We start from the raw sequence: 26,063 nt of genomic DNA on the forward strand, positions 1-26,063 counted from the left end.
CAATCAGCAAGAGGATTTTTATTGATCAAGATACACAGATATCTGTGGGCATCTCAGTCAATTCGGAAGACTGGCGTGCCTAGCAGAACCAGGGATGGGCTTTTTATAGGGTTCTGGGAAGCAGAAGCAAGCATACATAAGCAGATGCATGGTTACAGGGGTCAGCCCGGGGGCAAGTTCTCTATAGTGTCTTCTTGGAACATAATGGCTGACTCGGCCTCCCACCAGGGTGTGGGACCTCTCCCGGGGCTTTCCACTTTTCTTTTTCATTGTCAGGCGCTCAACCGCAATCATCCTGTCGCCAGGCTCTCCACACATATCCTTCGTGGCAGCCGCTGTATACTCAGTGTTCTGACCTTTCTCGGAACCAGTCTTCCTAAATACAGCCTTGTAAAATGGCATTACTACTGTTAGTCTTTCCGTTACTGCTATTAGGCTGGGGTCTTTCACAGAAGCAAGAAATCCAAGTGTGGTCAGCTCCACCGTGGGACAGCGAACCTCCCAGAGGAAGGCGGGAAGGTGCAGGAGCCACCGGGAGGAATTCCTGCTACAGGAAACACAGTGGGTTAGTTTATGTGTGCACAGTGCCGGGATCAAAGCAGAGCTGCGAACACACTAGCCAGGTACTCTGGCGCTAAGCTGTCTCCGATCCTGGAGAGGCACAGAGTATAAAGACAGGCGGGCTGCAGGGAAAGCCAGGACGGGAGGTATCCACGAGGCCAAGAAGGTGCTGTAAATATAAGAGGCATGTGGAGGCCAAGGGAACATTTCATAACAACGAAAATCCATCTATCAGAGAAATGACACAGTGCAGGAACCTTGCAAAGAGGTTAGATATTGAGAAACAAGATTTGCATGCACAGGTGGACATATCCCAGTATGACATTATGTAGATTGTCACTGTGTAAGTGTGGAGACCCAGGCCCACTCCCCACCAGCTCTCTGGGCACTCTCTGTTGACTTGCCCAGAAATCCTCTGCTGGCCCTAACAGCAAAATGGTATCAGAATAGTGGGCAGGAAGCCTAGTCTGTAAGTTCAAGTTCTGACTAGACCATTCACCCGGAAGCCTAACTAAGCCATTAGCTTCTTTAAACTCCAGTTTCTGTAAACACCAGGAGGCATTTACCAACTGCACATAAAAGTACCCATCTACCTACCTGGTGGTGTTCAGAGTATCTCTAAGTCAGCTCCTCCTCACTCTTTTTGGCTTTAGAAAATTTTAAGGTTTTTGCATAAACTCTTGGAAAAAAGAGACGAATTCTTGCTAATAATAGAATAGTGTCCATCTAACTAAAATGATAAGCTGAGAGTCTATGGAGAGGATATAAGTGAAGAGGCCAGAAGTATATGTGTGAGTGCACATGTTTATGTGTGTGTGTGTGTAGATGCAGATGTATGTGAGAGTGTGTACATGTTTACGGGTGTGTAGATGCAGATGTGTGTGCACATGTTTATGTGGGAGTGTAAATGCAGGTGTATGTGAGAGAGGGTGTGTGTTTATATGGGTGTGTAGATGCAGATGTGTGTGTGTATACATGTTTATGTGCATGTAGATGCAGGTGTATGTGAGAGAGGGTGTGTGTTTATATGGGTGTGTAGATGCAGATGTGTGTGTATACATGTTTATGTGCATGTAGATGCAGATGTGTATGTGAGTGTATGTGTGTGTGTGAGAGAGAGAGACAGAGAGACAGAGACACAGAGAGAGACAGAGTGTGTATCTGTGCACATGTGTGCATATGTGCATGCGTGCATGCAGGCTGACTGATGAATTTCAGGCACCAGCCTCCTTCCGCCTCCGCAGCGTTGAGATTGCAGGGCTGCAGGGGTTTGATATGCATGGTAAGGAATCCGAGCTCAGGTCTTCGCCTGTACAGTAGGCATCTTACCAGCTGAGTCATCGGCTTGGCTGGTTGAAGGACTTTTTATACTTCTGAATTTTAAGTAGAAAATACTACCTCCTTGGCATTGTGTTTCACATCTGTAGTGGCTAGATTGCTTTGACTCTCCTCTCCTCCTTTCCTTTCTCTTCTCAAGGTTGGATCAGGTACAGGTCCAGAACCATGCCAGCTCCCATATCATGGCATGGGACTCCCTGTCCAGCGCCTGTATGTTCTGCTTGGTTAGCATGATATGGCTGTCCCGTATTCCCGGGGAGTCCCAGGACTCAACAGGGTAGCACTAAAGCTAGCCAGTAAGTATCCTTGGGGCCCTCTGTGCCTTCTCCTCTGCTGGCACTCATGACCCAATCTCTACTAGCCCTGGAGAACAGGGAGCTGATTGGCTAGCACAGCAGGACAGGAACACTGACTTAGCTCAGGCAGGAGCCCCGTGGGAAGCTGCTCTTTGCTGCACCTGTAGGTTCAGCCTCCTTGCCCTCCTTGTCCTCCTTCCTTGTCCTCCCTGTCCTCCTTGTCCTCCTTGTCCTCCTTGTCCTCCTTGTCCTTATCTGGGGTTCCAGGCCTCCGTGTCAGGGACTCTGGCTTGGTTGAGTTACAGAATTGTGCTTCAGTGTTCTTTCTAAAATGGAAAAGAGACATGGCTGCCACCACTGGATCACATGGTCCTTGAGCACAGGACCTGGGCAAAGCTTTAGCTTTGTGTTAGAGATCCCGTAGGCTAACCTTGGGCAACTAGGTCACAGCGGAGAGCTGAATTGCAGCCAGACAAAATGCCTCTAGGTGGTTTCAGGCCTCCTTTTCGTTTCCACCCTCTGAATCCGGCCCTGCATCCTTGTGAATGGCTAGGGAAACAACCGCTGAGCTGAGCAGATGTCCCTCAGGCCCCCACCAGCATAAGCAAAATGTGGATTTGTGGCCCAGGATGATTTTCATACAGTATGGTCTAAAGAATGGAAAAATTAGAGAAGCCCATGAGCCAGAGACCGTGGAAACCCAGGGCAGGCTTTTCCACCACCACTGCTGTGCACCCTCCTGGCATCTCCCGCACTGTGTCATTTTTAACATACTGCTTCATTGTTTTCTCTCATTCTGCAGCTAGAATGGTCATGTTTCTTCTTCTTCCATGATTGGACTTGTCATCCAGGGTAACCTGAGCCCATGTTCCTGGGACATAAAGTCACTCAGACTTCACTCAGAGTTAACTCTTTACTTATTTCCTTTAAGTCAGAGTTACTTTAGAAATACTTGTCTATTTATTTAATATTATCCTGGTTATTTTTGTGTCAGCTTGATACAAATGAGTCATCTAAGAAGAGAGGACCTCAACTGAGAAAATTAGTCTATAAGACACACCAGGCTGTGGACAAGCCTAGAATACATTTTCTCAATTAGTGGTTGATGTGGGTGGGCCCAGCTCACCTTAGGTGGTGCCATCCCTGGGCTGGAAGTCTTGAGCACTTTAAGAAAGCAGGCTGAGAAAGCCATGGGGAGCAAGCCAGAAACTGGCACTTTTTCATGACCTCAGTTAGCATCACCTCCTGAGGTTTCTGCTTCGAGTTCCTGCCCCAACTTCCCTGGATGATGGACTGTAAACTCTTAGAATAAGTAAACCCTTTCCTCCCCAAGTTACTTTAGGTGATGGTGTTTTATAACAGCAGTGGAATCCTAACTAAGACAATGTGTACGTGTGTGTGTGCTGGAGTGTATGTACCTACAAACAGTGTGTCCAGTGCTTATGGAGGCAGAGGAGGATGCTTGGCTCCCCTGGAGTTGTAGATGGCTATGAGTCATGCAACATAGGTGCTAGGTTATCAGGGAGTGGTCATCCTCTGTTTGAGGGGAGACCCAGGACACTGGCGAGTGAGCACAAGGAAACAGTCAACAGGAACCTTGGAGTCCTCTGGAAGAGCATCCTGCTCTGAACCAGGAAGCCACCTTTCCAGTGCAGACATCCGCTCTCTTCTCTCTGACAGCCATTTCAAGACAAGGTGCCAAGTCTGCAAGCAGAAGCTCTGTGCCTCAGTGCAGCACACACCCAGCAGCCCTCCAGCAGGCAGCAACCTTGTTCCCACAGGCAGCTACCCTGCAGGCATAGAACAGCTGCCCCCTGGCTTATCCACAGCAAAGCTTTAAAAAAACCCTCATAAAGACACAGGCACCCTGAGTGATTTCTTTTGTCTTCTCTTATGCAAGCATAAATAACATTTTAATAAATATATCCACCTGAAAATGTACACTATCTCTCAGTCACATCGCTTTGCTTGTCTTTCCTTTAAAAATCCATTTTGTAAGGAATCTGGGTACAGTCATAAGGAAAGCAGTAGATATAGCTGGTCACATCCAACTGGTCAGGAAGGCTTGGATTGGCATGGCTCTGAGTCCCAGCTAGGTGGGGCCAACTGGACCATCAGAACAGGGTCATTGCCCTCCTGTACTTTCCCCACAAACCTTCAGGACTGGGTCTCTCCACCAGCCTTCTTGGCAGAACTGTCTGTGATTTGGGGTGGTTCCTGGCAGGCAGGGGCAGTGCATGTGCTCTGGAGTGACGTTCGATGGCAGTGCCTGGCAGGGTCAGGGTCACAGCACAGGGGCTAATGGCCTTTCAGTGACGCTAATGCTCTTCTAGACTTCAGTTGAGAAAATGAAACATGGATTTGTTTCTGAAATTTTTGACTGTTGCAGGGCACGTTTGCACAGAACCAGATTTTCTGCTGTAGGGTCTGTTACATGTGACCGTTTCTGTTTGGGAGGGGAAGAAAATGGCCTTCTCAAAGTCTCTAACATTGAGAGGGTTGAACACATTAATTGGTTTTAAGAAATAATCAGCCAGGCCCTGGCCTATCATTCTGGTCCTGAGGGTGTTAAGGCAGGAGGATAAGAAATTGAAAGTAAACCTCAGGTATGTAACCCAGTTTGAGACTAACCTGAGCTATGTGAGACCCTGTCTCAAAAAAGGCATACAGACAACAAGGAGGAAAAATAACCAAGGATTCGGATGTACATTTTAGAACACATGTACTTTATGACTTGTTTGCACATGTGTGTGCCTGCATAAGTTTATATGTAGCACATGTATACAAGGAGTTCATAGAGACCAGGAGAGGGTATTGGGTCTCCTGCACTGGAATTACAGGCAGTTATAAGTCACCTGATGTGGGTAGCAGGAACCAAATGCTGACTCTCTGCAAGAGCAGCAGGTGCTCCTAGCTGCTGAGCCATCTCTCCAGCCCCTAGATCTTTGAAACTTTTGTTTTTGAGAAAGAGTCACTGTGTAGTCCTAGCTAGCCTGGAATCTGCTATGCAGACCAGGCTGACCTTGAACTCCTGGAGATGCACCTGTCTCTGCCTCCCAAGTGCTAAGATTAAGAAGTGTGCTGCCATATCCCTCTGGCACTTAGATTTTATAAAGAAAATCCAGGAAGCCTCCTTTTATAATGTATTACTGTCTAGGTGCCTGTTACGCAAATGATCCAACGCCCTTAGTTTCTTAAGCTGCCAATGGGAGGTCCCCTAATAAATGTAGGACTGGAGCCTTCTGTCAGGTTCCTTTCCCTCCCCCAATTCCTTTGTTCATTCCCAGGAAGCCAAGCATATTCTAGAAAGGTCCTTCATCCCACACATCCCAGCCAGGCCCTCCCAGTAGCTGTGTCTACCCCTCTCTCAGTTTCCTGGGTCTCTAGAGAATAACCTACAGGAAAGGTTTATGGAGGCCATAAGGGAATTACATTCTAACTGAATGAAAAGCTGAAGGGAAATGAGCAAGATGCAGTGGCTTCTGTCTCTGCTAGTCAATGTCCCCGTGAGGGTGGAGGCCACTTTCTACCTTCACTTTGAGATGTTCAGCACCTAGGGCCTCAGCTTTGACACTCCAGAAAGTATCTGAGCTCTCAGATCTGATTGGCCAGGAAGCCCATAAGGCCTCGCTCCCACACCACTCTTGTGGAAGGGCCTCCCTTATTCTCTAGAGACCCAGGAAAGGATTGCATGGTCCAGAGCCACAGTCCGGGAGCCTCAGCTTCAGTTTTTCAAGTCCAACAGGAGGTTTTAAGTAAAAGTATCCAGAAAACTGTACTTTAAGGTTTTAGTGTATGAGTAGTGAGTAAACTCTATGTCCAGTCCAGGAAATAAATCATCCTTTTCTCAACACAGCCAGGCATCTTCCTGTCTGTCACCATGGCAACGGTGGCAATCCAGTGCCATTGTTTTTATGTCCTGTAAAGATGGCCCAGTGCCTGTGAGGGGAAGCTATCCACGCAGAGATGTAATGAACTGCCTTGGGAGAAAAGGGAGCCCAGCCTGCTACACCCTGGTCTGGAAGCCCCCAGCCTGCTACACCCTGGTAAGAAAGCCAAGGGGCTTGAATCCCGCCTCCTGGGGAGTGGCTGCACTGACTGGGAGTCTCTTGTAAGGAAGAGGCATTTTTCTTCCTGTTTATTTGCTCAGTCTTTTTTTTTTTTTTGGGGGTTTGGTTGATTTGGGGGGGTTGCTAAAAATGAATTTGGGGCCATATACTTCCTGGCCACACCCTGTGACAGACTCAAGCATGCCTGCTTGCTACATGGCTTGACATATGGCACTTCCCTTCTTGTTTCTTGTGTTTTGGAAATATTGCCTGCTTTCTGGTACTGGCTTCTTTTTATTTCGTGTGTGTGTGTGTGTGTGTGTGTGTGTGTGTGTGTGTGTGTGTGTGTACATCGGATGCCTTTCCATATTTTTATTTTTTTATTTTTTTTGAAGCTGAGTGTCTCACTGAACTTTGTTTTTTATTTATTAGTATATTTGTATGTGTGTGTGTCTGGGTGTCTGCATGCCTGTCTCAGTGTGCACAGGACAATTTGGGGGATTTGTTTCTTTCCTTCTGTTATGGGTTCTGGAGAACAACTCAGCCCCCTTCCCCGCCCCCCCCAACTCTCTCTTTACACCCCTCTGGGTTTGGTTTGGTCCTAGGAATGGTCAAAGGGTCACAGGGCCATGTGATACCTTTCTCATTCCCTAGCTCTGTTACAGTAAGGAAGCCACAAGAAGTCACTCGGGTGACAGAGACCAGTGTCTTATGCATGGTTGTTGGACGTCAGTGCCAGAGGCAGCTCCAGCTGACTCAAGGGCCCTTTTCCTCACAGAAGGAGGTGATGGAGGCTGGAGTCACAGGCTTGCCATAAATGGAGGTAAAACAGGGAGTGGGAGGGGAGAGGAACCTCAAGAGTGGCCCATGGGCTTGGATAGGACCAGAGACTGTCCCCAGATCTGCCCCCCACACCACACAACACTACAGGCTCAGTCACATAGTCACTCACCAATTCTGGCCCAAGTGCTGTCAATCTCAGGCCATCAGCACCTTCCTACCAGGAAGACCTGGGTCCCAGGAATGTGTCCACCCCTTCCTGCCGAAGACTGTCAAGTGCTGGGGTCCAGCTTGGTTTTCTTGATATGATGACCGGCACAGAACACCCAAGCAGCACGGCCCCTCTTGTAGTCCCTGCTCTCTGTTATAAAGAAGATGGTGAAGTTTCCATGGTGCCAGCCGGGTACTGGTGACCTGGAAGGTTGCGAACTTCCATGGAGCCAGTGTGTTACCATGACCTAGTTTCCTAGACCACAGCTGCTGATGCTTTAAAAAAGATAATATTAAAAACCCAAGAACCATGAAGCCGTTAGGTTTATTTTAAATGTTTAACAGGGTAGCCTTTATCTTTGAAGTGGTTTTAAAGATAAGTGAGAGGAATTTCAAATTTTTGAAAAAGGGAAGCTGTTGCAGGTCTGAATTTGGTACATTTTTAATTTAAAAAATGGATATTTTCTTTTGAAAACATAAGCAGAAATTTAAAATAAAATGAAAATGCAGCCTGACAAAATGTTTCTCAATTGCATGTATCAGATACACGTGCATTTTAAGACAGACAGACAATCTACTTAGCCCAAACCAAACCAAACAACAACAACAAAAGATTACACATACTCAAGGCTGGGAGTCATGGCTTATTCAGCAAAGTGTCTACTCAACAAATACAAGGGCAGGAGTTCGGGTCTCCCATACTCACATAAAAGCTAGACGCAGTTGGGCACATCTGAAACCCCAGTGTTGGGGAGGAAGGCAGAGACAGATGATCCCGGCCAGCAAGCAAGACCAGCCACGCTAAGTGAGAGTCCCTGTCTCTGAAGGTAAAATGAGTACATGGGTGGAAGACACGCAGTGTCAACACCTGTGCTGCACACACATGTGTATATACATGCATAGCACGCACACATACACTACATATAAAAATGTGACAAGGTCATAAGTTGAATGTGAGGGGTTTACACCTATAATCCCAGCCCTTGGGGGACAGAAGCAGACATCAAAAGTTCAAGGGAATCCCTAACTACGTAATGAGTGGGAGACCAGTCTGGACTACCAGAGACACTATTTTGAACACAATAACAAAAGCATACTGAGCTTGGTGTGGTAATGCATGTTCATAATCCCAGCTTTTGGAAGAGTGAGACAGGAGGATTGCTATGAGTTCCAGATCAGTCAGGACTCCAGAGTGGCACTGTTTCAAACAAACAAAAACTCACAGATCCACTCACTACTTTTCTGTGGGTGAGCACATCATTACTTGAGTGACTGTTGTTTACATAAGCTGTGCTTCCCTGGTGACTCATATCTCCCTAACGCCCAGCCTCTGTCAGGCAGTGATTTGCTACAGCCTGGGGAAGCCCAGGCTGTCTGTGTGAATGTGACTACGAGCAGGAATGGGCCAAGGTCCCTCTGATACCAGAAGGGACAGTTCCATTCTGCTTCCAGCTCTAGAGCCTGGAGAAACAAGGGCCTAGGAAAGATTCCCTGAATGTCACAGTCCCCTTAGGCTGGGCTGCAGGCAAATGTGATAGCACTTGTGACTTGGGCTGGGATGGAGGAGCCATATCAAGGGCTCTTCTCTGCAGATATGCTCTTGGGGATGTAGTAGGGAGTGGCCAGGGCTCAGCAGACCATTGTACAGAGCAAAACAGGGCATGTTGTTCAGAACAAATGAAGCTAAGCTCCAATGGCTGTTCAGGCTGGGTACTGGTCTTCCTAGGATGGTCAGCACCATGTCCTATACAGAGCTGTCTCCATAAGCCTCACTGGGTCTCAGCTCCATCATGGCTGACAGCTAGGGGGGAGGAGCGGATTGGGTGTTAACTATATTGGAAGCTCAACTCCGTCCTTCTGAGCTCGGGAAGGGCCTCAGCGGACAGCGTGGGGTTTCATTTAGTATATAGACCTTCCTATTCTTGCCGGTCCTTTAGTCAGTGTCTGTAAACTCCTAGGACAAGATGTGGCCGCTAGCCTCCTGCCGGAGGACGTAAGGCTCAGAAACTTGCCACCAGTCTCTCTTGGGGCCAAGGCTGGCTACATATTCTAAGCATAAAGGCTAAAGCAGGCTGGGTGGTTGGGAGAATGCCGGGGTCCTGGAGAAAGGCTGGGATGTGTGCCACTGGGCAATTCTGCTTCCTCAAATGTGTGAGTGGCACTTCCTTAGAACAGAGGTGGTTTTCTGGGCCCTGAGCGTGTTTGTGAGAGACTACAGTAAGGAGTGGTGAGCCTGCTCCTTACCCTAGAGATGAGAGCTCTGCCCAGCCAACTCAAACCAAGCCAAGGGTGCCAGAGGAGGTTGTAGGTCACATTGCCTCTGCCTGGTCCTGACTGGCCCTACTTTAGAAAGATCGATGGCATGAGGACAGATGACACTGTGTCAGAGAGAGAGAGAGAGAGAGAGAGAGAGAGAGAGAGAGAGAGAGATGTCTTGTATATCCCTGTGAAACCTGCTGATGGGCCTATGACTCCTGGTACAGTGGGGGTATCTTGCCCTCTGTCTTACTTTGTCACCAATGCAGAAATAGTACTGTTATGAGTACTGTTATGGTGGTGAGCAGTTGGACTGTGGGGTGTCTTCTTTATAGGGGTCTAGTAGGCCCATCAGATACTGGATACTATGTTTGTGACCCTATCTGTGTGAATGCTCACCAGTGCATACAAATATAAAGGATGGTTAAGGGAAATCTATCTAAATTTAGGCTTCAGTTCTCGAACATGAGTGAAAGCCACATACCCGGCCAACCTGTGCTTATAATCCCAGCTTTCTGGAGATAGAGACAGGAGGATGAGGAGTTGGAAGCCAGTTTTATCCATATAGTGAGATAAAGGCCACCCTAGGCTACATGAAAACCTATGTTAAAAAAACTACAATCCAAACCCAAACAGCACATAAAAAAGCTAGCTTTATATAAAGCCATAGGTCAGTTCCCCATGATATGATGGCATTAGTTCATATTCAGAAAATCTGAATCTGGTGTAAACTGAAGTCAAAATGGTTGCATTATTTAGAAAACTCCAGTTATTCAAATTTTATCCTGAGCTGGATCTGCAGCCAAGTGCAGCCCAGCTAACCCTTACACACGGGAGAGATGCTTACATTCTAGGGCCACTCCTGCCTTCAAAGAGCCTGCCATTCCCAACGCAGGGAGCAAGGTCAAGGGCTGCTACAGAGACCAGGCTGCGTCCAACTACCCAGTGATCCTGGGAAGGCTGGGGACAGTTCTAAGACTCAGCCAGGCTGGGCATGGGGCCCTGTGGATGGAGACGGAGCTAAGAGTGCATTTGTGGATGGAGGTATAGGCTAGGCTCTGGGGCGTGACCGAGGTGACAAATGAGTGAGGCTTCTGAAAGAGCCCATGAGGACTGGCTGTGGGCACTGACCTGGCTTAGCTGTGCCCAGCCCCCTGGTGCCCTGTTTAGTTGAGTCCCTTAGCGCTAGACAGCCATGACTCACACCTCTTGTGTGAATGATGAGCAGCACCCAGCAAGCTCACCATCAGGCCGCCCTGCCCTCTCAGGCAAGCCTCACTCCAGCACTGTGAGCAGACTGCTTTGTGATTTGGCCTCTTGGCAGAAGCTCCTGAATGCATTTCCATCCTCAAATGCTGAACTTTGCCTTGAAGTCGACCAAGTCCCCCAGAGACCTTGCACTAGGCACAGAGGGCGTCTCTCACACAGTCTCCCTCTCACCGAGCTCCTTTGTGGCTATGCACACTTCCCTCAACATCCCAGAGACTCTCACTTTTTATCTAGGCACTGTGCAGCCTGAAGCTTTAGCCCTCGCTTCTTGTGCTTGTTGTGGACCGCAGACTTTCTGTTTTAAAGGGAAACACAGATAGCAACACCAGATGCCTTTGACTGTGTTCCGTTGGTCCCAGGACCTGAAGTGCTTATTTAAGGACACTTGACCTTCTCAGGCTTTTTAGATGACTTGAGGTCCTCAAGTGCTTTCGTTTTTTACAGTATACCTGGGTGTGTGGGGGTTGGGGGTGGAGGTCCTATGATACAGTTTCATCTGTCCTGTAGAGGCTGCTGGAGCCACAGGCTAAGCACAACAGTCTGGGGATTCCCTTCCAGCATGCAGAGTTCTGGTCTTGAGGCATTTGACGCTAACGATGAACAATTAATTTTCCAGCAGTCTCAGACCTCAGCCTTTCCTGTCTTCGACTCTGATTTGTTTATGTCTAACAATGGGAAAAAGGTAATGACTGAAAATGCACAGGGTCATTGGTGTGGGACTCAGGGACAATTGAAACCACAGTGGAGTCACGAAAGATGTGGTCAGAGGCCAGAATGACCTTTGGCATGGCACAGTTCTGTGTGTAACACTGGGGCTCAAATTCAGAGTCTGTTGAACATTAGGCAAACACCTAACTCTGGACAACAGTCCAGCCCTAGAGAAAAGGCGTGCTCGTGTTGGCAGAAGCCTTTGAAACTGCTGTCCCTCCCCTCCTCGGGTTGCAGTGGTCCTACCTTCTGTCTGAATCCTACAGTGATGATCTCAGCTTTGTTCAGGCATCATCGCATGTTAATTGGCCTACCGACAGAGGCCTGTGAACTAACATTTCAGTCTCTGCACACAGCACCAAGTCCAGTGACTCTTGCTCCCCAGTCATGAGCAAGGAGGCAGGATGAGCTTGGCTTTTGAGGTCCTTGACCTCCCAGTCTTTGCTGCTGTGGCTCTTTATCAAAGATGCCCATTCTTCTGGGTTTGTGCCAAGCAGAGCCTGTGCCTAAACTCAGGCTTTGGAAACAAATACTATAGACAAAGGGCTCACACAGCAGGAGTTAGCCTCCTGTGCGTAGAGAGGCTTCATGTCCAAACCAAGATTTCCTAGTAGCATGGACAGCCCTGTGACGGCTTTCTTCCTGGTTTGTAGATGGCCCTCTCCTCTGAGTCTGTACTGGGTAGGGAGGGAAGAGGGAGGATGTCTGTCTCTAATAAGGGCACTAATTGCAATATGAGGGCCCCACCCTATGACTGATTTGGCCCTAGTTACCACTCAGAGGTCTCACTTCCTAAGTTCAGCATCGCGGGGCTTCAGCATGGAGGTTTATTAGGCTGACACAAACATTCCACCCATGATATCTAGTGGCAAGGCCTAGAGCTGTGTGTCAGGGGTGATGTAGTAATGTGACCTCTGGGCACTTGAGATACCACCATTTAGTCTGCTGTGTGTACACCAAATCCTAAGGTTTAGGATGAAAACTAATGAGCGATATCCAGTAGGTAACTGGGAAACCTGAAACTATCTGCTGAGATAACATTTGGGATAGCCTGGGTCAAATAATGCATAGTATGAAGACTAAGTTTGCCTGGCATGGTGGCCCATACTTTAAATCCCAGCACTTGGGAGGCAGAGGCAAAAGGATCTCTGTGAGTTCCAGGCCAGCGTGGTCTATAAGCAAATTCCAGGACAGGAGAGCCAGGGCTGTTGTAAAGAGAAACCCTGTTTCAAAAATAAAATAAAGACTAACTTTATTATTTCTTTTGAATTTTAAAAATGTATTTCTAAGATCATTCCAACTCCCACGAATGCCAATGTATTTGTGTTTTATTGAATATAGTTTTAGTAAACAACATCAAAGATCACACGATATTTTGATAACATGTATACAATGAAGTAGTTATTATAGTTAGAGTATGAGTATACTGAAATCCCTGTCTACATGCATGTGTATGTGCATGTGTCTGTGCAGGTTACCAAAATCAGACTCTCTGCACACAGTTTCTGCTATGTAATATCAGACATTCATGTACCACATAGTAACAGGATGGTTGACAGAGAGCAACACCCATGATGGTGGCTCTGTAAGATCAGATCTCCTGGTGACACTGGACCTGTCTTAGCTTGTGTAAATAATGCAGAGCGATGGTTTGGAACAAGATGGCCATGAGCAGAGCAGGCAGCTGATTCATTCAGAAGTTCAGGTCAAAAATGGAGTGTAGACTCCAGGGGACCTCCGTGCCTAGTGCTCCCAAGAGGTTTCTAACGTCAGCAGTCGTCCAGCAGGCAGCTGAAGACATCCCACGGAGTCTCTCTCTGTGCTGTCATCCTGTTGCACTTCCTGACACAGGCTGGCAGGCCAAAAATAGCTGAGGTTTGCAGTCAACAGAGGTGGATCTGGGCTGATGGGGTGGCACCACTGTGGCCTGGAACATCCCGCCTCTTGGCCTGGGGCCAGCTGGAGAAACCAGGCAAGGAGCTCAACCAGCGGACTATCATCAGCCTTGTCTGGAATTTTCAGATCTGTCCAATGGCAGTGTAGGAGTGGCAGGTAAGCCCAGAGCTCCTCCTCCCATAGAGCCCTGGAGAATACTCTTCCTTGCATTCCTCAAATAGTTGTTTGGACGCTGGCGACATTCAGGGGGAAACCGATCCCTCCTTCATATAAGTGTGTTTATTGACTGTTCATCTCATTCTCTTTGCTCAGCAGGTGGCATTTCTGTTCAGCAATTATACCATTAGTCGGCTGTGTTCATGGATAGTGACATATTAATCATGCAGATTAGGATATTATTAATGAAGAAAATATTAATCCTGACCCCGTAGCAGGCTTCACTGTCACAGCTCTGCTATGCCCTCTCGTCCCAAATGCCGTCAGCAGATTCTTCCAGCTGCTGCAGTTGGCACGTTGACATGCAGGGGAAAGGGAGAGGCAGCAGCACCACAGAAGCGTCCCTCCTCAGGTGCAGCGTCCCTCCTCAGGTGCAGTGTCGCAAGCACGAGTTTACTTGAGAGCTTGTGTTTTCAGACAGGATTGTGAAACCTGACCTCCTTCCCACCATGTAAACAGTAGGCAGCATTTAGGAACCAGCTCTGTCCTTCCGGGTCCTCTAGGAAAGCCCACTGGATATGGTATCTGCTTCTTTCTGTCACCACCACAGGCCAGTGTGGCAACGTCGGGGAGCTTCTGTGACTTGGATGGCTTCTGAGTCCCAGCTCCGGTTTTCTAGATGCTTCTTGCAGGTGGCATGTGAGCCCCTCTTCTCACACCTGCCACTCATCTTGGATACCTGCCCCTTAGTCAAACATACCTCCATGGCCACTCTCCCTCCCTGCCCTCTGGCTGACCCTGATTCCTCCCAGAAGCCAGTGCTGCTCAGAGATCAGGTTTCAGTCTTCTCTGCTTTCCCTCTCTTGAGCCAAGTTCAGAAACAGGATGTTTTTGAGAACTTGGATGTGTCTCCCAAGTGCAAAGTGGCAACACCCCTTGGAAAGAGCGTACCATTCCGGAAAGCTGGCTGAGTCACCCCACATAATGTCACAAGACTGGGCTGAACCAAGAGAAATGGCAGCTGGGCTGTCTCAGCACTGATAGCTAATGCCAAGACCTAATGCCAGCACCATGTGGGGGTAAGGGGATCCGGAGGGTGTCCAACCACTGAGAGATCTACTGGGACAAAGATCTGCTGGCCTGTGGTCACCTGCAGAGCAGAATATAATATCTATTCTCCATTCTCTGAGCTAGCTCCTGGGACAGCAGCTAACAGAGTAAGCACCAGAGGCCAGAGTAAGAAAGAATGAGCCTTGATGTCTCAGGTCTGCTTTGCTGAATCCGCACTTCCTAGAGACACCGCCTGTTTCACTGACAAGTCCCAAGACTTCCACTGCTGCCCTTGCTTCCTTAAGATGCCTAGTGCCCATGGGTTCACTCTGTAGAACCTCTGGAGAGCCTTCCTTTCCTATAAGCGTCTCTATCCTATGTCCCCATCTGTGTCCCCACCCACTTCCCTTTCCACACCTCCTCCTGTGCTACCTGCTTAGTAGTAGGTGTTGGGAGAGATGGAGTCAGGCAGAAATTCACCATGGGAGCTGCCTGGTCCTGCAGAGAAGGCAGCATCAGCACTGTAAATAATGTCTCAGTTGTGACTGTGAAAGGGATGGACCCAATTTCAAAGGATTAGCCCATTAGGCCTCTCCACCTGTAATGATGGCTGATGTACCTTAGTGTGCAGATGACATTTCTCCTTCCTCTCTGTCTCTCTCTGTCTCTGTCTCTCTGTCTCTGTCTCTCTCTCTCCCTGTACGTTCTCTTTTTATTCACTTGTCTTGTTACAGGGACAGAAATCATGGAATTAGGTCTTGTCTTCCTCCTAGGTGTCCTCCTCCTAGCTTTTTACATTGGCCGTAATAGCCTGTCACTTATTAAGGCTACCTTCCCAGGTATTAACGGTTAATGCTGTGGTATGTGAGCTTTAGGGGTACATAGCTCACCCCTTAGCAGGAGCAAAGGCCACGGAAGAGGATGACCCTGGGACCCTGGGACCCTGGGACCCTGAGAGTGGCCGCTGTCTCTGCTCATGATGGACACTATCAGTGTGGGTGAATATGGAAGTTCTCCTCACGGCTGTGGGGACTCTGGTTCCTGGCATCCTCCCTGTACTTATGGTGAGTTAAGAGGAGGGGTGGTCCACTCAGCCTTCTCTTCCAGGAGAGTATGAGTGACCAGGAGGCCTTGACAGACCCATTGAGCCATTAGACAAGCTGAAGTGACCCTATCCATTAGCTTTATTTATGTCACACCTGGGGACAACATACCTCTAATGAGAACGTGTGCTAGTGTCCATAAAATAAACCCACCTCTGTGTATCCTGGGAGCTGGGGAAATGACTGCCCCAATGAAAGAAATCTGTGGATACAGCACAATCTCAAATAGAAATTCTAGTAGCATTCCTCTTAGGAATATAAGCAATAACCTTAAAATACATATAGGAGCATGGAAGACCTCAGATAGCCAAAGCAGTCCTGAGCAAGAATGGGGGTTAGGGGGATATCACCACTTTGGGGGCTATCACCACACCCGATTTCAAATAATACTACAGAGCCAAGGAATGAGAACATGGTACTGGCACAGAACAGGCATACGGGTCAATAGAATAGAGAAAGGGCCCTGACGTGGGGGGTCACATGACCACATCCACATGATTTGCCAAATATGAAAAGAGCATGCATAGGAGAAAGGATGGCCTCTTCAGCACATGTCTAGAGAACTGGACATCCACTTAGAGAAGAGTGAACCTAGATCATTATCTGTCACACTGCACAACAAAACCATCCTCAAGTGGATCAAAGACCTTGACAGAGGACCTGAAGCAGCAAGAGGACAAACTAGGGAATGCACATCAAGGGACAGGGTAGACAAGGACTTTTGACTAGGACTCCATGCTCAGGAGATAGTCAACAACCAACAAAATGGAGTTCATGAAACTGAATGTTTTCGTACTGCTAGCTGCCAGTGAGGGAAGAGCTAGCTTGAAGATTGGGAGAAAATCCTTGGGAACTTTACCTCAGCAGAGGAATTAGTATCTAGAATGTTCAGAGAACTTCAGAAGCTAAGCACTGACCAAACATCCCATAAAGGTTAATGAAAGCCGGCCTCCATAGGTTTGGGGAGTGGCACTCATGGGAAGTGCGGCCTTGTTGGAGTAGGTGTGGCCTTGTTAGAGGAAGTGTGTCACTGTGGGTGGGCTTTAAGGTTTCAGAAGCTCAAGCCAGACCCAAGGTCACTTTCTCTTCTTGATGCCTGCTGGTCCAGATGTAGAACTCTCAACTCCCTCTCCAGCACAGTGTCAACCTGCATGCCACCATAGTTCCTGATATGATGATAATGGACTAAATCTCTGAACTGTAATTAAGCCACAGCTAAGAGTTTCCCTTTAGAAGAGTTGCTTTGGTTATAGTGTCTCTTCACAGGAACAGAAACCGTAATACAATACAATAAAAAATGGTTTAGGAAATAAATGTATTTCTCAAAAAAATACAAGTGGTTGAGCCATCTTCCCAGCTTTAGTGAACACTATTTAAAGTGTTCAGAATCTTAGCCATCAGGGAACTTTGAATTAAAATACATTGAGATTGCATCTTACCCCCGTCAGCCTGTTCATCAAGAAAACAAATGCTAACAAATGCTGGTGAGAGGCACTGGAGAGGGGACCCTTACTCTCTGTTTGTGGGGCCACATTTGACCCACTTGGAGTTGGTTCTTGTTAACAGCACGGACACTTGGAAGGTTCTGGGGAATGCCTCTGTTGGATAGAGTCCTGTGCATAGGGGTGTTAGAAAGCTGGCAGCAGACCAATTTGAACAGAAGGGAGATCCCCAGTGCTTAGAGAGTGGTGGGGCAGGAGACTAAAGCAGGGTCTAGCTCCTAGCAGACTCCCTGAACAGGTGGCCTGTGACCCGCGTGGTGCCACTGAGGACTCGGGTATAGCATTTCTTTAACCAGCCTGACATAGAACCTGCCGTTATGCCACAAGAGTGGCACTTACCCTGTCACTTCCCTTCACCCTTTTAAGGGAATATGAGGAAATGGGCCTGAGGTGGGAGCCCCCAGAAAGGAATTGGAACCCTTGTAAAGGAGACAGAGGTGCTGCCTCCACCCTCTGAGGGCATCCTGCAACCCTTGAGGTGATAAACCCAGCATCTCACAGTGCCTGCCTCTTGACTTCTGGAGCTGTGGGAAGTGATGTGCTATTACAGCCACCCATCCGCTGTGCCTCATGGTTACAGCCTGGGGGGACTTAGGATATTCCACAGAGGATCTTGGGGGGGTTATTCTACAGATGGGGAGCAGTGACTTCAGGCAAATAGCTTTCACATTCGGCCACTCAGGCAAACACTTGAAAAGTACCTCCCATTTTGCTTACTCTGGACATCCAAACCAACGGGCCAAACTGGCCCTCTGTGCTTTGGGAACTGATGGTTAATCTTGATGGTCAATTTGACAGAATTGGAATCACCATGGAGCCAGGCCTTTCTTTACTCATACCACTGAGAGGGCAGAGACAGGAGGACCTCTACGAGTTCAAGGTTGGCCTGGTCTGTAGAGAAAGTTCCATTACCGCCAATCCTACATAGAGAGACCCAGTCTCAAAAAACAAAAACAAACAAACAAGAATCACCCGGAAGCCAAGCTCTGAGCAACTTTGTGGGAGTTTCTAGATTAGGTAAACTGAAGTGGTTACCCCACCCTAACTAACTGGCAGCACCATCCTGGATAGGATCCTCACGACTGCGTTCGCAAGTGTTGAGCCCAAACAAGCCCTTCTTCCCTTTAGTGGCTTTTGTCTGGTGTTTGCCAGTGCTAAGAACAGTAACAAGTTCAGGGACATATTCCACGTTCCTCCCCATGCTGACCCTTGACCAGTTGTGACATCCACTCTTATCTCATGTCCCTGCCTCTGCTCAGCCTCACGCTCTGCTTGGCAGAGTAGCCAGGTCAAATGTGGCCACACCCTTACCCCCTCCCACCAAGATGACCTCCCAGACCTGGAGCGGCAGCCTTGCCTGCCTGCTTGGTCAATCCTCTCTAAAGCTGCCTTTCCCATTTTTACTTTCCTGTCACCTGGTTCTGGATGAGATGACGTCACCTCCCCAGAGCCCACTTCCTGTCCTACATTGCTCTCTTGTGTTTCTAATCAGCTGAGAGTTGTGCGCTATTTAACCTTTAGCCCAATTTCATGTCAGGACTTTGCCTAAGTCCATCCAGATGGGTGCCTGGGACAGAGCTGGCATAATAGACTCCTGCAGAAACGGGCCGCGGCTGTGTCCCGCAGTGCGATCAGCCTCTGCTGCCTGTCACTTGTAGAAGGGAATGAACAGGGACAGAATCGAGTCTTAAAACTGCTCTTTATTCAGAGATCCGCGATCTGAGAAGACAATAGTTTAGCATCCTCGAGATTTGTCGTCTCAAAAAGAATTCAATTAAGGGGCTGGAGAGACGGCTCAGTGGTTAAAGACATTCATCGCTGCTCTTTTAGGGCTAGGATCTGGATCCTAGCACCCATGTGGTTGCTCATAACTTTCTGTTAACTCTGGTTTTAGGAACTCTAATGCCCTCTCCTGACTGTCTCACTCCCTGCCCCCCACATACACATTATAAACACATTTTAAACATTCAATTGAAAATGCAAGCCGTTTTTAAGGTTCATTTTATTTTCAGTTGCGTGTGTATCTGCATGTGTATGTGGGTAGCCATGGAAGCCAGAGGAGGGCTAGAGGAGGGCTTGGATCCCCAGAGCCGCAGGTATAGGTAGTTGTGTAGCCTGACAAGCGTGCTGAGAACCAGACTCCGGCCCCTGCGAGAGACTGCACTCTTCACCACTGAGCACATACTTCCTACAGTCTCTCCAGCCCCTCACAGACAGCTTTTTATTTAGCAAAACAAATACTGTTGGTATTCTGTCTAAGCTCCACCCCCACAGCTAACTGGGAACAGCCAAGTATGCTCCGCCCCACAGTTGCCTGGCAACAGCCAGCTGTGCCTGACGCTATAAAAGGGACTGCTCCCTCCTCTTCTTCTTCTTTCTCTTTCTCCCCTCTTAAGCCCTCTTGCTCTTTGTTCTTCCCTGCTCTTGTCCCCTTCCCCATCCCCCCCTCCACGTGCCCATGGCCCGCCTTTCTTCTCTTCTGCTCTTCTCTTATTAAACCTCTCCACGTGGAACCGTGGCGGCTTGGCGTGTTCTGTCCGGGCATGGGCCGAGATTTGAAACCCAACAAATATGAAGAGAGATTGGGGTGGGCAACCCCAAGATGGAAGGGGTGAGGAAGGATACCCTAGTGGTTCTGTGTGGTGAATTTTAGAGACATTATTACAGATATTCATGGTGCAAGATGACCTTTTCGATGGCCCACGTCTCCTCGATAGTATACTTCTTCCCATAATCTTTAGTTGGGCCACCAAACAGGGTGGGGTGGGTGTCCAAAGCACAGAGCAAGTGAACTGTGATGGGGTCAGGTCCCCACGGGGGATGTGCAGAGGATGTCCTGGCACCTGAGTTTCTGAGGCAGCGGAGACAACCTATCTGCAGCTTCAAGGATGTCTAACCACAAAGGGGCATCATCTCTCAGGAGACACAGCCCCGGAGGCACGCTGAGGGTGTCCTCTGTGTCAATGCTGTGGACACCAGGAGTCAGGGGCCCTGATGCTTACTCCTGGCACACACTAAGTGCTCATCAAATGATCATTACATACAAGAACGAGCCTTACACAGCACCGCTCCTTCACCCCTCCTCACTGGTCCCTCGGGCCCTGGGGTTAGCCTTTCTGCCCTAGCCCCACCTTGGCTTTAAGAATTAATGTGCTTTCTTAAAGCTCATTACTAAGATTGGCTTTTAAGTTTAAACAGCCCTTTAGATCCCTGAAGCCTCATAAATGTCTTTTAAGTCACATGAAAAAGATCCACACTTCTGAGGGAACAGGGGTGGAGCCATAGGCGGTTCAAGACTTAGGACCAGACCAGAGCTGGGGAAGGGGCTGAGACAGGGCTACGGGCTCTGGCTAGACCTCAACAGCACAGAGACCTTCCACCATCAGAGTCTGGGTAGACAAGGGGCAAATGCAGAGAGGAAAAGTCCAATTCTGAAGTTTTATTTCAACTATTGTAAAATGCACATAACACACCGAGCCATCTTACCACATCCAGGTGTGTTTCTAAAGCACCCCAGCTGTGACAGAGCAGACCACAACTTCATGTGCCAACTGAATGTTATGCCCCTTCACGGTAACTCCTCACTCGCTTCCTTCCCGTCTCGGCAACTAACGCTCTGTTTTGGATAGCATATCACCCATTTATCTTCAGAGGATAAACGCAAAGAACCCCAGCACTGCCTGAGATTTGAAGTACTAGCAGACCTGGTGTATATATGTTTCCTCCTATACATGCAAACCTGTAAGGAAGCCTTACTTTTTACCTGTAGGGGGTTCTTTGGCAGAGTTCCCAGCACCCTCCAGCTCCTGCACTTTGGGCCTGTTATTCAGTAGACTACGGGAAACTTTACCCTGCTATGATTTATCTGGTAATAGTCAGTGGAGAGAGGGAAGTATACACCCTTTGATACACTGGCTATCAGAGTGACAGCCATTAGGTTACTATTCTAGGAAAGGAAAGAATGGTCATTCCTTCTGGTACACTTCCTGAGTGCCCCTGAGCTGAGCCTGTTTTCATACAATGTCCTGAACATGGATGTAGCCTCAATTTGCTGCCTGAGAAATGAGATGTAGAATCTTTGTTCTACATAGCCATGAACAAATTTTAGAAATCTGTTTTTTCTTACTGAGGAGGGCATGAGGTCTGAATATTAGAGGCTGTTGGCTGTGCTTGTGAGAGAATGAGGCAGGACTACAGAACGCTAGGAGATGCTGTGAATGCAGCGCCACGCCACTTCTGCTCCTGCAGTGTGTGCATGAATGTGCTCACGGGTATGTGCACTCCCATGCTATGCCCATGAATTTGCAAGGTCTGCTTTCCTGTGTGTGTGCATTTGGAGGTCGAGGTCATTGTTAAGTGTCTTTCTCAATCATTCTCCACCTTCTTTCTTTTTTTGAATATTTATCTATTTATTATATATAAGTACACTGTAGCTGTCTTTAGACACACCAGAAGAGGGCATCAGATCTCATTACAGATGGTTGTGAGTCACCATGTGGTCGCTGGGATTTGAACTCAGGACCTCTGGAAAAGCAATCAGTGCTCTTAACCCCTAAGCCATCTCTCCCACCCCTCTACCTTATTTCTGTTTTTCCCTTTTATTTATTTATTATGTATAAGTACACTGTAGCTGTCTGCAGACACACCAGAAGAGGGCATCAGATCTCATTACAGATGGTTGTGAGCCACCATGTGGTTGCTGGGATTTGAACTCAGGACCTCTGGAAGAGCAGTCAGTGCTCTTAACCACTGAGCCATCTCTCTAGCCCTACCTTATTTCTTAAGACAGCCTCTCTCATTGAACCTGGAGCTTGCCAACTTATCTAGGTAGCTTATCAGCAAGTCCCCTAGTAACTGCCTATCTCTGACTCTCCAGTACGGAGATTACAGTGTGTCCCACCAAACCCACATATATTGTGTGGGTTCTGGGAAGATCAAACATAGGTTCTCATGCTTGAACAGCAAGCACTTTACTGACTAACCTTCTCCACAGCCCCTTACATTCCTTTTGGAAGAAGATAGGCCAACAATAAAAAGGAGAGTTATGAACCTTGACCTTGAAGAGAATTAGTCTGTTGGAGCCAACTCATGCACTTGAAAATAATCCAAGGCACAGGAAAAAGACTTGAGCTTGCTCTTCAGTCTGAATTGTAGAGCACAGGTGTTCCTCACACTCCTGGGATGCTTTAGGATTGGTGTGACTCAAGGTCACGGAGGAGTGGCCAGTATCAACCCTCTCTTGATCCTCTGAAGAATGTCACCCTGTGTGTGGCTTGCTATACCTCCCCCTCATGGTTGTTGTCCCAGTTTAATCATTAACAAGATGTTTTTAGACTGTCCTGTCCTAGCTTGATAGTAGTTTCCAACAACCCATGTTAGAAATTCCTAGAAACTTGCTAAAACTGGGATTCCCAGGTTGTACCTCAGAAACCACAGCCTCAACGTTGACCTGGGTAAGGTGGTGCACACCTAAAAGAAGAGGATTGTGAACTTCAGGCCAGTCTGAGCTGTATGGTGAGATCTTGTCTCTAAAATCCAAGCCAGCCAAGTCAGAAAATAAACCTTGGATATAGAGGCTGAAGTGTCACCTTAGAGATAGTCAAATAGTGAAGTGGAAAGCCAGCATCTAAGTGGCTGGCATGACTGTGTGTCTGGCGTATCACAGGACAGCGCCAGTGAGGACTGACAAGGAGCCACCTTTAGCAGCCTCCTAGCCCCATAGCTTCAAGATTCAGCCTTTAGCCTGGTTCCTTGCTATTCAGAGCTTGCCAGTGGGGCACATGCCCACTCATGTCACTGTGGAGACAGCTGAGAGTAGGGTATGCTAGTTGCCTTGTTCAGTCAGTGCCCGACTGATAAACCAATCAGAATACCACATCGTTCCTTATAAACACATACAGTCGTGTGTGTCTACTCAAAATTTAAAATATAGGTTGTTGCATGAGAGCTTGTTTGCCGTCTTCTGCGTGAGAGGAGGAACTGTTTTTTGTTTTTTGTTTTTTCCTTCTGGCTGAGTACCTGCTTCTGTGAGCAGGAAGGTGGATGCCTTCAAGAAGACAGACCGTGCTTCTGGGCCAAGCTAATGATGGGTTATGAGGTCACTGAGGTTCACGGACACCACTGGCCTCCCAGGCTCCTGCCTTTCTGTGAGTGGAACATGTCCTTTAATTAGACACCACCCAGACTCTATGGTGACACACAATTGCATGTCCAGAGGCCCCACAGAGAATATGTTTTATGATCTCAGCTTTAGTCTCCAGGCCACAAACCTTGCCCACCAAGCCTGGTCCCTGTGGCTTCTAGGGTTCTTCCTTCATAGAGAGTTGATACATCTCTGGGACAGCTTCTGAGGCATCTTTGTCCCACAACTGGAGTTGTTTTCCCAGGTGACTTTATTCTCATGCTCTCTCTCTCTCTCTCTCTCTCTCTCTCTCTCTCTCTCTCTCTCTCTCTCTTGCAGAACATGGTCATCTCAAGTGGCCTCTGGCACTTTCACCAATGAAGGATCTAAGCTAACACCTGATACCTGTCAAGACTGAAAAGCGTCTGCAATCAGAGGCTTTGGCATGGCCCACTGAGGCCTGCAACCCTTGGGCAGGACTCAAGAGTCAGTCTTCTGCCACCAACTGGCTCCTGTCCTAGGAAAAGCTAATCCAAGACAGGTGCTCACTAATAAGGTGCATCTCTAAATGTTTCAGCCCCACGAGCATGGCACTGGCTGACCACAAAACTGCCAAGAAAAGGGTCTCCAGCAAAACAAACAAACAAACAAATCACTCTGGTGTTGTGGTGAGGGCCCATCTATAATGCTAGCACCTTGGAGGTAGAGTCAAGACGTTCAGATGTGGCCCTGTTGGAGTAGGTGTGGCCCTGTTGGAGTAGATGTCTCACTGTGGGTGTGGGCTTTAAGACCCTTATGCTAGCTTCTTAGATGTCAGTCTCCCCTAGCAGCCTTCAGATGAAGATGTAGAACTCCCAGCTCCTCCTATACCATACTTTCCTGCATGCTGCCATGCTCCTGCCTTATGATAGTGGACTGAACCTCTGAACCTGTAAGCCAGCCCCTAAATATTGTTCTTATAAGAGTTGCCTTGGTCTAGGTGTCTGTTCACAGCAGTAAAACCCTAGGACAATCCCTAGGCAGGAAAACCCACCAATCCCTAGGCAGGAAAGCCCACCAATCCCTGAGCACAAAAACCTACCAATCCCTAAACAGGAAACTCCAGCAATCCCTAAGTGCCCCCAAACCCAGGACTTGAAATCACTTGAAGTCACTCTGGAAATCTCTGCCCTGAGAAGCTGCACTCTTCAGAAGTCCTATAGAAGCCCTGCCCCCTTGTCCAGTTCCCCACTGTCCACTCCCAGGAGCAGAGGGCAGCCATCCCTGGATTCATCCCTCCACACCCTGGACCCTCCAATAAATCTCCTTCATGAGGGTTTCTGCCTGGTGTGACTCTCTTTTAGGAAGAAGCCATCAAGAAGCAATGAAGAGGAGAAGAGAAGCAGCAAAGAGAAGGAGCGAGGCCGAGGCTCCCGAGCTTCTGAGCTCGTCTGGGGATCCCCTACCCTGGGAGCTGCAGCCCCTCTGCTGAGGAGGCTTCCTCTCAGAGCTGTGTGTGGTCCCTGGGCTCCCATGTCTCAGGATGCCTTTCCACTGGGACACTGTCCCACCTCAGAGATGTAAGGTCCTTGAGCTCCCGTGCCTCAGGATGCCCTTCCACTGGGACATTGTCCCACCTCAGAGCTGTGTGGTTTCTGCTTGGAGGCAGAGAGTGTAAGTTCAATACAGGAGCAGACACAGAAGGAAAGCCAGGCCTTGGAGGCTGAGGGACAGCCTCAGCAGTTCTAATACTGCCCGGAAAGTCTGAAAGCTTCCAGGAGTCACTGGTGTTTACGGACAAAGAACCTGGAGTCAGGTGGCTGACAGCAGTAAACACTCAGGGGAGAGAAGGGTTTGCGAGTGGGCACACTGCCTTCTTCCAGCTTCTTTGTACCAGCTACCAGCTTGGTGGATGTTGCTGCCCACAGTCAGGCAAACTCTTCACATAGCCACTGCCTTGCAGATCGGTCCTCACAGCCATACAGAAACACATTCATTCGTCTAGTGCTGGACATCTGGTAACCCAGTCAAGAAGGCAACCAAGAGCAGTCTCTACATCCCCTCCTGTACAACTTCCTCACAAAATAAATATTTATGCCTAGCAAGAGATGAAAGATGATGAGCATGTGTTACATATACAGAATATTATCTAGCTATAAGGGAAATTATGCAATTTTCAGGAAAGTAGGTGGACTTAGAAAGTAGTATACTTGGGTGAGGTGACTCAAACTCAGAAAGAGGAAACAACATCGTTTGTCATACATGCATCCTGGCCTATTACATATACATGTAGACAGGTGTGTGGAAGCACAGTATCTAAGTGAGAAATGAGATCAGGGCAGTGTAGTACCAGCTGACGAGGGAGGATCTAGAGTACTGATGAGTCACGAAAGATAGAGAGCTTCCAGCTTCATCTGTTGTACTCTTATCTTTTTCCATAATTAATAATTGAATCAAACTCTTTAGATAATAAGGCACCATGAACCATAATAAAAATCAACAGCACAGTTAAGAATACAGATGCGAAACTTAGTGGAGCTCCATAGTTTCAGGTTGATCCTTCTGGTTGTTTGCCTCGGCACAGGGTTTGGGCCATATGGATGTTCGAGTGTTGTCGTTAAACAAGCTGTGTGTGCATTAATTAGAGTGAAGTGATTTCTAAAAAGAAAATCTCTTGAATGCAGGTGTTAACACTATTAATAATAATTCCCCTTGGTCAGGGGTAATATTATGTTCATATACAGCCTTAGTTTCCCCCCCACCCCCCACTCCCACCCCCACCCCGTTGC

General features: G+C 48.1%; 2 long non-coding RNA genes across 3 annotated transcripts; one reads left to right on the forward strand and one right to left on the reverse strand.

Moving 5' to 3' along the window:
* On the reverse strand, window positions 1-7,484 carry LOC147994663 (uncharacterized). Its single transcript, XR_015685894.1, has 2 exons — window positions 7,197-7,484; window positions 1-547 (listed from the first exon to the last, which is right to left on the reverse strand). It is a non-coding gene; the product is annotated as an uncharacterized LOC147994663 (long non-coding RNA).
* On the forward strand, window positions 6,052-25,379 carry LOC102546740 (uncharacterized). 2 transcript variants are annotated; one of them, XR_015685896.1, is made up of 3 exons: window positions 6,052-6,241; window positions 6,899-7,067; window positions 23,635-24,611. It is a non-coding gene; the product is annotated as an uncharacterized LOC102546740 (long non-coding RNA). The 2 variants fall into 2 exon arrangements; XR_015685895.1 differs by lacking the exons at window positions 6,052-6,241; window positions 6,899-7,067 and adding exons at window positions 13,409-13,519; window positions 24,639-25,379 and having other exon boundaries at window positions 23,635-23,851.
* The last annotated feature ends 684 nt before the right edge of the window (window positions 25,380-26,063 follow it).

This window comes from Rattus norvegicus, chromosome 4, assembly GCF_021556685.1.
Source record: "Rattus norvegicus strain SHRSP/BbbUtx chromosome 4, alternate assembly SHRSP_T2T, whole genome shotgun sequence".
In the NCBI taxonomy this organism is placed as follows: domain Eukaryota; kingdom Metazoa; phylum Chordata; class Mammalia; order Rodentia; family Muridae; genus Rattus; species Rattus norvegicus.